Below are 13264 nucleotides of genomic sequence, written 5' to 3' on the forward strand. Positions count from 1 at the left end.
ATTCAGGCCATTCATTGACCCTCAATGCCAATAAGCCTCTGTGCTTGTCTTTCTTTTTTAAAAATTTAATTTATTTGTTTCAATAAAAGTAGAGATGGAGTCTTGCTATGTTGCCCAGGCTGGCCTTGAATTCCTAGGCTTAAGTAATCTTCCCACCTTGGCCTCCTAAAGTGCTGGGATTACAGGCATGAGCTACTGCACCTGGTCATTGCCCTTCTTAATTATATATACCCAACAAAGTCTATTCTGCTGTAAATGAATCATGGATCACCCTATGATATGACCAAACACATGGAGTGCTCATGCAGAAAACATCTCCCCAACAGACCTGCTCAGGTGCCTAGAATTTCTAATATGATGGCTGTACATCTTCTCTCCAGATCAATGCGAATATGACATGGGAGCATATTAACATCCTCATGAACACACTGGTTTATCCAGGTAGCTGAGAAGAAGGCCGTAAGTGTAAAACATGGCTCTAGTCAGATGGCCTGTCTGGCACATAGGCAGAGACTCTAATAGGCACTCTGACATACAAGCATTCATGACCCAAGAAGGACACAGAAAAGGGCAGAGATATTTGGTCAAGTTGAGAAAGGGAAACCCAAAACATAGCTTGCCATGTAACACTTTCTGAGAATTAGAAGTCTAATACTTTCTAATAATTTGATTTATATAATTTCTAACTTCACAAACTCTCTTAATCTAATGATTTTAAGATGCTGACTCTTATTGCTACTCAGTTTTTTCATCCTCTCATTCACTCTCTCAGACCCACTCTTATTTCTTTTCCTTGTCTCTAGAATCTTTTAAACATGCTCTTTCCCCTCAGGATATTCCTGATTTTTACTTCTCCAACCCTGCTTGAATGTGGGATGGGTTGGTAAAGAAAAAAAAAAAAGACAGGGAAAAAAGACTTCAAGTTGGAATTCATTATTTGTCAGCTCTACTGTTGTGTGTGTGTGTGGTGCGTGTGCACGCACGCGCATGTGTGCGCATGTGTGAGAAACATTGAGAGAGAGAGAGAGAAAAAGGAAACAGAGAGACAGAAAGGTTAATTGATTCTGTATTTTCCTTAAAGAGAATTAGGAGTTCACTGTGTTACGTAATTATATAATATGATTGGATTTATTTCTTTTCTTTCACTTTTTTCTTTTCTTTTTGTCCCTCCCTTTTCCTTAAGTTGCTTTGAATTACAATAAAGGCTAAACAATCTGCCTTTGTATGCAATTTGTGCACAAGCTGCCAAGCTGGCTGCCAGGTTTAGTCCTGATGTGATCAAAAATGGTTGGGTTACAAAGCCACTGAAAAAACCGGTTTTCCACAGGAAATAGAATTTATTAAAATCAGGCCTCCCCAAATGCCCTGGCTGTTAGACTGGCAGCCTGCCAGGTCAGCCGGGCTGGAAGAGAAGGAGATGAGCAGATGTGATCCTGCAGCCCCTACTCAAGCCAGGCGGGGGGCAGGGAGCACTGCAGGATCCTAGAGAAGCAACTGTCATACAAACAAAAGAATCTCCATCAAGAACATCAAAATTGTGGTTTCCCACTCTCTGACATTTTTAGGTTTTCTGGGGTGTGCCATTTGGATTCTGGCCATTCATGGGCTCCCAAACTATATTTCAAAATGTCTGATTTTTCCCAGCAGAATAAAATGTTAATACGCTTACAGAGTCTTGGGTTCTAATGTCAGCAAAGATCCTTAACCTCTTTGAGCCTCAGTTACCTCATCTCTACAAGGGGAATAATACCCACCCCATGAATTATGAACTTAAATGAAATAACAACTGAGAACTGATAAGAATTGCCATTGTTATCTCCTTCCACCACAGGATGGGCTAAGCCAGGCAACTGCTGCCTCTCATTAACCACTGGTTTGGATGCTGCTTTGGTTCAGAGCACAAAGCCTAAAGAGGCACTGGCCTGGCTCTCCTGGGTTTCTTCTGACACTGTGATAATAGCTAACACTTACTCAGGGCTTACTTGAATTTGGACCAGCAATTGCTCTAGGTGCTTTAGAACTATTAAGTCATTTAATCCTCACATAAAACTTCTTAGCGGTTACTACTCTTATCAGATTAGGAACCAGGCCACAGAGAGGTGTTGCTCACCCACGGCCAATGTTTGGTGGTGCTCAGAGGGGAGTCCAGGCAGTGTGGCTCCAGAGCTGTACACGTGAATGCAGTGCTGTAGAACCCAAACTCTTTCTTGTTGAAAGAAGGAAGTTTTTAATGTGTACTTTTCAGAGCATCAGCATCTAATGCAGTGCTGGGAATTTGGGAAACAGATAAAAGACAGATACTGCAGGAGTAATAAGGGACTGAGGAGGAGAAGCAGCTCAGATTGTTCTGGGGTAGGGAGCAAGCACATCTTGCAATCAGACTTTCATTGGGATGAAGTGCCTTGGCAAAAGCCTTGGGGTCAGAGCCCACTACATTTCCCCAGGCCTGGCCTCTTCCCTACTTCCCAAGCTTCCCGCCTAGCTCCACCCCTCTTAAGTTTTCTGAGCAGCCTCTGCGCCTAATCCTCTTGCCTCTTCTTTCCACCATCTTCAGACACAATAATTCTAGCTGGCATTCACTGAACCTGACACTGTGTGAAGCACTTTATATGCATTTTATTATTTAACTCCAATAATGACTCTGTGAAATAAGTACTATTATTTTCTCCATTTCACAATGAGGGAGGTAAGGCTCAGAGAGAATCCTTTGTCCAGAGCCACATCATATAGCCTGGTGCACAGGTCTGAACTGAGTCTGGTTGAATCCAGAACCCAGGTTTTTCCATTTACGATCAGATTAAGATGGATATTAAGTTTGACCCTGGAAGGAAAAAATAGCCTGTCTGTGGGGATCTCAACTTATTAGCAATATCTTACCCCATTCAAAATTTCTTAATCCTTTATTTTAGTAAAAGGCTCCATCATCCCTCACGTCAACCATAATCCCTGACCCCTCTCTCCTGGAGTCCAATTCATCACCAAATCTTGTTAATTTTGCCTTCTACACAACCTGGAATCCATCTGCTTTTTGTCTTCTCTCTGCTCTGCCCTTGGCAGTTCTCCATCACTTCTCACCTGGGTTCCTGTCTCAAGCTTGGTCTGGCCACTGCCTCTTTCTCTTACCTCATTTCTCTCATCTCTTGCCTATCAATTCTGCAACACAGTTACAGCCAACTATTTTCAGGTCTTCTCAGGTGTTGTATCCCCTCACCTATATCTGGTGGGTTGCAAGGCAAGCTGTTCCCTTGACCCATGCACTCTTCCCCAATTCTCTTTATTGCCTGTTAGCTCCACTTATTCTTCAGAACTCAGATTAGATGGTGCTTCATGCAGGAAGCTTTTCCTGAGCTCTTAAATCTAGATTAAGTGTCGTCCTGCTCCCATGACTCCCAACCCAGCTTGAACTTCGCCCATCGTACCACTTCTCTTTATTCCAACTGAATAAATATATGTTGAATATGTACATAAACGAGTGAATAAACAAAATAATGAGCCAATGGTCCCATGTCCCCTCCAAAGTCACTGCCATTGGTCAGGAGTGAGAAAGTAAAACCTAGACTTGAAGTTCCTGAAGAAGAGAAATGGAGTGTCTGCTCTTCTGTTTGTTCTCTGCTATGACTGCCTATTCTCCAGTTTACAAACACATTGATCAAACACCAAAAATGTATGAGGCCAATCCCTTATCCTACATCAATCTCACCCTACTGCCAACCACAGCTGGGAATGGTGATCACTGCATCAGATGAGCAATATTTACTCTGCTACACTTCCTCTTATTAAATCATAACACCAGAAAAAAAGATTAAGTAAGCAACAAAAAAGAACAAAGGTACTTGTGTACACCAATGAGAACACATAGAATGATTCTGCCTCCACCACGAAAGCACCATTGTCATTGCCTCTCTTGTCTGCTGTCCACATAGCTGCATTACAAAGGGACTTTAAGGCAGCATTTAAGTAATTATTGAGTACCTAATACATGTCAGACACTGTTGAAGGCATAAGGGCTGCAGCAGTGAGGAAAACAGAATTCCAGTCTGTGTGGAACATAAATGCTAGAGCCAGGAGAAAAGAAGGCAGATCTCCAAATATGGTTATTATGATCAATTTTTTAAAAATGATCTATACATATTAAAAATTAGAAGTGTCTTACTTTTTACCAAATAGACAAAGAACCTGTCTTGGCATAAAATTTGGGAGCAAGTTACTTCTAGTTATCTAGGACAGGCCTATCCTTTCACAATTCACATTGCATAGTAATGATCATTATTGAAGTATCTCCTGGACCATCCCTATTGCGTAGTACAAGGCCTGGCACATAATTGAACAACTGGAGACTTTTTTCACTCTAGTAGTAGAGAGAGGTTTCTATTGATTTATCTATGCTTTCTGCACTAGATTGCAAAAGTGAACAAAATTCTTCACTCCTCCTTGCATTTATGTCCTTGGTAATACGGCTTTGTGGTCCTTCCTAAAAAGAGTCTTCCTGTAAAGACTCAATTCACCCTCCCCTCAAGTCTAGTCTGGACCTGTTTTGGCCAATAATTTAGCAGAAGTAATGATGTGCCAGTTCTGAACCCAGGCCTCAAGAGACCTTGAACATTTCCTCTCTCCCTCTGGATACCAGTCCAGTTGCCCCATGACCAAGCCTGTGCTAGTCTGTTGAAGGATGAAGACCAAGACGAACAAAGACAAGCTGTCCCAGTTGAGTCCCCCTAAACCAGAGAGACTTCAGCTAAGCTGGATGCTGACTGCAGATACGTGGACAAGCCCCATTGCTACAATCTGAGAAGCTGACTCTGACCCAAATTGCTGATATGAAGGATTGCAAGTTAAATAAATGACTGTTGTTTGAGTCACAAAATTTGAGGGTGGTTTGTTACACAGCAAAAGTTAGCTTTTGTGATCAACAAATCCACTGCCATGCCCTTGTAGATGTTAGGATGGATTAATGAGGATCTGTGTATATCTAAAACCAGAGAACCCTTGTTCACAGAAAGATTGTACTTATGACTTAACTTTAGAACAAACTGAATGTGGGGAAAATTCAGATTTGGGGAAAATCGTGAGCTGGTTTTTTAAAGCATAGAAATTAATGTTTTTCTTGAAATTCACATGATCTCTTTTTAAACTGAAAGACAAAGAGTTTGGAAGATTCCATCTACTTGGTTCTAAGTTTCCCAAGCTTTGTAATAAAATTCAGACTAAAAAACAAGTCCAAATATTTTATTCATAATTAATTGTGTATTTATTTATTTATTTGCCAGAATGAGACAGGATATCATTTAGATGCTCAAACCAAACAATACAGCATGCTCCTGGGGTTCACGTCCATTTAAGCTTTCTTGAAAGTTTGAGAACATTCTTTAGATTTCCTTTGATATGGCTCTCTTCTCACTTTTGGTCAAATTAATAAAATTAATATATTCAACCCCAAGTTAAAGAAAAAAAGAATTATTGAACTTTTCTGATTCTTTCTTTGTGAGAATTAAATGTTTTATGTGGGACAGTGGCACAGGACTTAAAATTTTATCAGTAAGGCTAACAACTGGGGGTCCCCAGGTCTAGAGGAACTGGATACTTAAGTCTCGGAACGTTCTGATTGATAGAATGTAATCAACTGTGCAGCTCAGAGCTTTTCTAACATGGCAAAGTCTTGAATGTTGAATCTTATTCCCCACCAAACCCCCAGGTCCAGAACACTATAGTTTACTGCCCTTAGATATTAACCAAATTGCTCTTGATCACAGAGCACCTGTTCTCCCAGGCCCTATCTAGGTCTCTTGGATTCTAGACCTGCATGTTACATTGAAGGCTGACATTAGGCCATCTCTTTCTGCGACCACCTGGACTGACCAGCCGGACTGCTGCTACTTGTGTTCCACTGTGCTCTGACCTAGGAACATCCTAATTTACGAAGTGTTAATGGACTGTTTATACCACTGAAGCCTACAAATTCTGAAATGCAGTGTGGGCCTAATCATCCCACAGTTCATTTATGCTAATCTATTTTAAGACTGGAAGAAAGTACTTAAAGGAAAACTCAGGATTAGGTCCCTTTTTATGTCTATTGATTTCACAGAAAATCGTAGAAACCCCTGTCCTAGCCTACCCAGGATATTTGGTCACTAACCAAGATGTAAATGCCTAGAATTCTCTGTCTCCAGTCCTCTTCAAAGTGAGTCAGACATTTCTGCAAGTGCAAAAATACAATAATGTAAAATATTTTTAAAATATATAAAATTATCCTTTCTCTCATTTATCAATTATTAATGCATATTAAAATGTGGTAAAGGCTATTGTAAACTACCCATTGAATCATCAATAAATGACTACATGAGTATGGATAAACTATATTATTAACAGAACTGACTTTTTAAAATTTTGCTACCAGTTTGGTTTCTAGCATTGAGGACACTGAGTCACCCTTTGCTCTAGAACAGAAGTAGCAGCCAGCATCGCTTCCCTTCCCTCTTCTCCCCTTCTTCCTATCTTGAATAAACAGATGAAGTCTGGAACCCTATCAGTCTTTTTTTTTTTTTTTTTTTTTAAGACAGTCTTATTCTGTTGCCTGGAGTGCAGTGGTGTATGATCATAACTTACTGCAACCTAGAGCTCTTCGGCTCAAGCTATCCTCCTGCCTCACCTTCCTGAGGTGAGGCTAACTGTAAAAAATATTTTTAGTAGAAACAGGATCTCACTGTATTGCCTAGGTTGTTCTCAAACTCTGGCTCAAGCAATCCTTCTGCCTTGGTTTTCCAAAGTGCTGGGATTACAGGCATGAGCCACCATGCCCAGCTTTCTAGCAGCCATCTTGTAATCAAGAAGCAAGAGCCATGGAGACAAAAGCCAACATCCTAAAAATGGTAGCGTGGAAAGAGAAAAAGCTTGGTCTTTGATGGCTTCATTGCACAACTAGCTGAACCAATGCCAGCAACTGCCCACCTAAGGGCTCCTTATTTTGTGAAAAAAAATGAGTCCCTACCTCTTTAATCCAAATGTTATTTGCCACGGAACATAGGAAAAAGTTGACTCATATGACACAATATGAGAACTCAGAGTTATTTAAACAATTTTGAACACTAAAGTAATATCTTATTAGTAGCCTTCACTGGTGACATTGAGGTTTATTTTGGACATACTCTAAGTTAATTATTATACATACACTTAATGAGAACAATATCTTAGTTACGAAGTTTTATTTTAAAATGGATGGCAACTTGTGAACACATCTAGTATATATAATTTTCTCCGCTACAGAAAACATTTTTTTTTTCTATCAGTGAAGCATTGTTAACATGAGCTAGTTGTTAAGACATGCAAAAAGCCTCAGGAGATCAGGATGGATGCTGTAATTGTATTTGTTGAAACAGAATTCAACTTGTAAATATAATTACCCTTGGCTCTTCAAGTGATCACTTTTCATTTGGATTCCAGTCTGGTCCCTAGAACTTGAAAGTGAGATGAAGAGTTGGGGAGAGGGTTTGAACATTGAGAGGCCATAACAAAGAATGAAAAGGTCTGGGGTTGGTTAGTACAGATCGCAGAAGGGTATAGAACATTTAAAATTAGCCTTCAGATCTATTAAGGGATATTGCTCAGAAAATGAGAGCCAGCTGCGCTCCATCTTTTATGATGAAAACCCCAAATCAAGTGGGCTTATACTTTTGCATCTGGGAATCAGATTAGCCAAAGAGAATTCTCTCCTGGGAGGTGGTTAAATACTAGCGTTGAATATTTAGATAAGGTTTGAGATCTCACTCTCTGGAGAGATTGGCTTAAATTTAACTCTGGGTCTCCGTATATTCTTAGTTAAGCTTCCAAATAACAGAGATGCACAGGATCCCCCATCATCTCCCAGCCGACACCATCGCTCCATTTCCTCGTTAGGGGCATCCATGGCCTGTAAGAGAGCAGCAGGGAAGCAAAGGAGGCCTAGGTGGCGGGCAGGCCCTGGAGCCTTCTAACTGTCTGTCAGGTCCTAGGGAAGTTCCTCCCTCCCTCAGGTAGGAGGGGGAGCAGCTCTCAGTGGATGCACTGATGTCTGGAAGTCATTAAACAAAAACCAGGCTCATTCTCATGTACAAGAGGGTGGTTTCTGTGTGGTCCTGCCTGAAGCCAGTGGTGAGGACTGACTGATTTCTCCAAGTTGGCTCTATGATTTTATCAACGTGAATAATTTGTAAGCTCTGGGCTCTTTTTCTTTTAGTAAACCTTTCCTAGTACTGAGTAAACATCTTTCTTGGGAGGAAAAACAAAGTATTCCGCTCTTATAAAGTGGTCGTGTGCCATACTAGCCTTTAAAAGCATGAGAAGGCTTGGTGCCTGGCTTCCAGTGAAGGGTCTCTTAAGTGCATGAAATAGCTAACTGGCGCCATCTGGAGGGGAAGTGGAGTCTAAACAACAGCGCAAGTTTAAAAAATATTGTTTGACAATGACGTATATGCAAAATTTTAGAATATTTATTTTATGTATTTTTATTTTTATTTTATAATTTTAAGATGGAGTCCTGCTCTGTCGCCCAGTCTGGAGTGCAGTGACCCGGTCTCTGCTCACTGCAACCTCCGCCTCCCGGGTTCAAGCGATTCTCGTGCCCCAGGCCTGCGTAGCACCTGGGAATACAGGAATGCTCCACCACGCCCGGCTAATTTAGAACGTTTTTAAAAATGAAATTTCCTGCCTCTCTCTTCTCCTCTCTTTTCAGAATCCATCCAGACTGATCACAAGGGGGCTGGGGCTTCACGTTCCTATAGAACCTTAACTTCAGATCTGACATCATATCCAATGGAGGGTATGAGTCAGTTGTGGAGCTTTACTATACATGACACACTCCGTTATCAAATGGCACGATTTGGCATGCCATGTTAATCACATTTGAAATTAATCTCAGAATTACATTGTGTCTCCAAGTGTCATCCACTGATCATCTTCATCAGAATCAACTGGGGTAATTTTGTTGTTGTTGTTGTTGTTGTTGTTGTTGAGACGGAGTCTTGCTCTGTCGCCCAGGCTAGAGTGCAGTAGTGCCATCTCGGCTCACTGCAAGCTCCCCCGGGGTTCACGCCATTCGCCTGCCTCAGCCTCCCGAGTAGCAGGGACTACAGGCGCCTGCCACCACGCCTGGCTAATTTTTTGTATTTTTAGTAGAAACAGCGTTTCACGGTGTTAGCCAGGATGGTCTCCATCTCCTGACCTTGTGATCCTCCCGGCTTGGCCTCCCAAAGTGCTGGGATTACAGGCGTGAGCCACCGCGCCCGACCAGTTGGGGTAATTTTTAAAACTGCAGGTTTATAGACTTCAGTTCAGGCCCTCTGAATCTGAATTTCTTTCATAGTGCATGGGATCAATTAACTAAATAGAAGTAAAATTTGTTTTTTATTTTATCAAACACATAAATAGTGCTTACTATAGGCCAGGCGCTATTCTTAACACTTTACAAATATTAATATATTGATGCATTTATTTGGTTTTCTCAACAACCTAGGTGTGTTTATTTTGTTTTGTTTTTTGACACAACGTCTTGCTCTGTTGCCCAGGGTGGAGTGCAGTGACATCATCACAGATCACTGCAGCCTCAATCTCCCAGGCTCAAGCAATCCGCCCACCACAGCCTCCTGAGTAGCTAGGACTATGGGCATGTGCCACCACATCACCACATTTGGCTAATTAAAATTTTTTTTTTTTTTTTTTTTTTTTTGAGACTGAGTCTCACTTTGTTGCCCAGGCTGGAGTGTAGTGGCCAGATCTCGGCTCACTGCAAGCTCCGCCTCCCGGGTTTACGCCATTCTCCTGCCTCAGCCTCCCAAATAGCTGGGACTACAGGTGCCTGCCACCTCACCCGGCTAGTTTTTTGTATTTTTTAGTAGAGACGGGGTTTCACCGTGTTAGCCAGGATGGTCTCGATCTCCTGACCTCGTGATCCACCCGTCTCGGCCTCCCAAAGTGCTGGGATTACAGGCTTGAGCCACCGTGCCCGGCCTAAAAAAAATTTTTGTAGAGACAGGGATCTCACTATGTTGCCCAGGTTGGTCTTGAGCTCCTGGGTTCAAGAGATCCTTCCAACTCGTTCTCCCAAAGCGTTGGGATTACAGGCATGAGCCACCATGCCTGGCTATTATCTATTCTTGACTTGATGAGGAAAGCCAAGGTGAAGGAAGGTGAAGTAACTTGCCCAAAGTCACACAGCTAGTCAGCAGGGGGCAGATCCAGGCAGTCTGGCTGTAGAATCTGGGCTCCTAAACACCCTCCCATGCTGCCTCTCCTATGTTAAAGAGTTGGAAATATTCTTAATTGGAATTAAAAAGAAACTTCTACTTTGGTCTTCATTTATTTTTTTTTTTCTGTTTGAACCTAAAAATAGAAAATATAACTACAGCCTGGTAATGAAAAATTTCTATGACATGTTGGTGAATTTTACCAAAAATATAAGGGTGAAATTATACCAGTTCTACAAAAACTCTTTCACAAAATTAAAGAGGACAGAATTTTTCCCAATTCATTCTATGAGGCTCGCATTACTGTGATACCAAACCTAGACAAAGACATTTCAAGAAAAGAAAACTACAGCCAATTTCTCTCAAGAATAGAGATGTAAACATTCTAAAAGAAAAAAACAATGTAAGTTACCATATTAATAAATTAAAAAAGAAAACTCTTATATTCATCTTAATAGACGTGGAAAAAGTATTAAACAGAATCTAACTTCTATTTCTGATAAAAACTCATAGCAGATTAGAAGTTGCAGGAAACCTCCTCAACTGGATAAAAGGCATCTTTGAAAAATCTACAGCTAACATTGTACTTAATGATAAAAGACCACAAGCTTTCCTCCTCAGTTCAAGAACAAGACAAAGGCATGAATTTACACTGATTCTTTTCAATACCATATTAGGGATTCTAGCCAGTTCAATAAGTCAACAAAAAGAAATAAGTACATCTAGATTGAAAAGGAAGAAGCAAAATTGTCTTTAAATCTACAACATAGACACTAGAACTAACGAGACTGGTAATATTGCAAGATACAAGATCAATATGCAGAAATCAATTGTATTTCTATATATTAGCAAATAATAATTTGACATTTAAGAGTAACACTATCTAGAACAGTACCAAAAAATACTTACAGAAAAATCTGACAAATGGTACGCAACATGTGGACAACTGAACATTAGAAAGCATTGCTAAAAGATATTATAGAAGACCCAAATAAATGAAGACTTCATGAGTGGCAAGACTCAACATAGTGAGTCTATAAAATGTCAGTCCTCCCCAGATTGAGCCATAGATTCAATACAATCCCAATCAAAATCTCCACGTGATTTTTTGTAGGCACTGAAGGACTGATTCTAAAATTTATATCATAATGTAAAAGATGTAGAATAGCTAAAACAATTTTTAAAAAGAAGAACAAAGCTAGAGGGTTAGCATTACCTTATTTTAAGATACATAATAAAGCTACAGTAATCAAGACAATGCAGTACTGGCATAAAGACAGACAAACATATCAGTAGAACAGTATAGATAGTCCAGAAATAGACACACACATATATGGATAATTGATTTTCAATAAAGGTATTAAGACAATTCAGTGGAGAAAGGATAGTCTTTTAAGCAAGTGGTGTTGGGACAACTAAATATGCAAAAATAGAGGAGAGGGAAGGAAGTAAAAAAAAAAGCTGGAGAGGGAGGGCAAAAAATCTACATGAACACCAATCCTTGCACCTATATAAAAATGTATATGGCTGGTTCTTTGCACCCATATAAAAATTAATTCTTAATGGATCACAGACCTAAATGTAAAACCTAAAATTAAAAAATTTCTACAATAAAAATCTTTGTGACTTTGGATTAGGCAATGATTTATGAGATATACCATCAAAAGCACAATCTATATAAGAAACAATTTGATAAGTTGGACTTTATCAAAATTCAAAACTTCTGCTCTTTGAAAAACACTATTAAGGTAATCAGGCTGGGCATGGTGGCTCATGCCTGTAGTCCCAGCACTTTGGGAGGCTTAACTGGGCAGATCACTTGAGGTCAGGAGTTCAAGACCAGCCTGGCCAACATAGTGGAACCCTGTCTCTACTAAAAAAAGATAAAAATTAGCTAAGCGTGGTGGTACACACCTGTAATCCCAGCTACTCAGGAGGCTGAGGCAAGAGAATTGCTTGAACCTGGGAGGTGGAGGTTGCAGTGAGCTGAGATTGCACCACTGCTTTCCACCCTGGACAACAGAGTGAGACTCTGTCTCAAAAATAAATAAAGTAATGAAAAGACAAAAACAGACTTATCGCTAGTTTCCAAATTATGTATCTGTAAATCATCTATCTGATAAAGAACTTATATCCAGGATACACAAGAACTCTCAAAACTTAATAATAGGAAAACAAACATCCCAGTAAAAAAAAAATAGGCAAAAGATTTGGACAAAACATTTCATTAAAGAAGATACAAGGACTGCAAATAAGCACATGAGAAAATGCTCATCATCATAGTCTTTGGGGAAATACAAATTAAAATGAGATTCTTCTACGTATCTTAGAATGGCTAACATTTAAAAGATTGACTAAGCCAGGCGCAGTGGCTCACCCTCGTAATCCTAGCACTTTGGGAGGCTGAGGCAGGAGGATTGCTTGAGCCTAAAAGTTTGAGACCAGTCTGGGCAACATAGTGAGAGCCCATATCCACAAAAAAATACAAAATAATAAAAAAAATTGTTTTAATTAGCCAGGAACAGCGGTGTGTGCCTGTTGTCCTAGCTACTTGGGAAGCAGAGGTGGGATGATCATTTGAACCTGGAAGGTTGAGGCTATAGTGAGCTATGATTGTACCACTGCACTCCAGCCTGGTGACAGAGTGAGACCTTGTCTAAAAAACAAAAACAAAAACAAACAAACAAAAAAATTCTTCCTTTTTTCTTTCTTCCCTTCTTCCTTCCTTTCTTCTTTTTAATCGGGACAGGGGTTTCACTATGTTGATCAGGGCTAGTCTTGGACTCCTGAACTCAAGCAATCCTCATGCCTCGGCCTCCCAAAGTGTGGGGATTACAGGTGTGAGCTACCATATCCAGCCCTGACAATTTCTTAAAAACTTAAACATATACCTACCATATAATCCAGCCATTTCAGTTCTATTTACCCAAGAGAAAATAAAACGTAAGTCCATATAAAGACTTAAACACATTGTTCGTATAAGCTGTATTAATTTTCTATCACTACACAACAAATTACCCCAAAGTTAGCAGGTTAAAACAGCTTACATG

Source organism: Rhinopithecus roxellana, chromosome 12, assembly GCF_007565055.1.
Source record: "Rhinopithecus roxellana isolate Shanxi Qingling chromosome 12, ASM756505v1, whole genome shotgun sequence".
NCBI lineage: Eukaryota > Metazoa > Chordata > Mammalia > Primates > Cercopithecidae > Rhinopithecus > Rhinopithecus roxellana.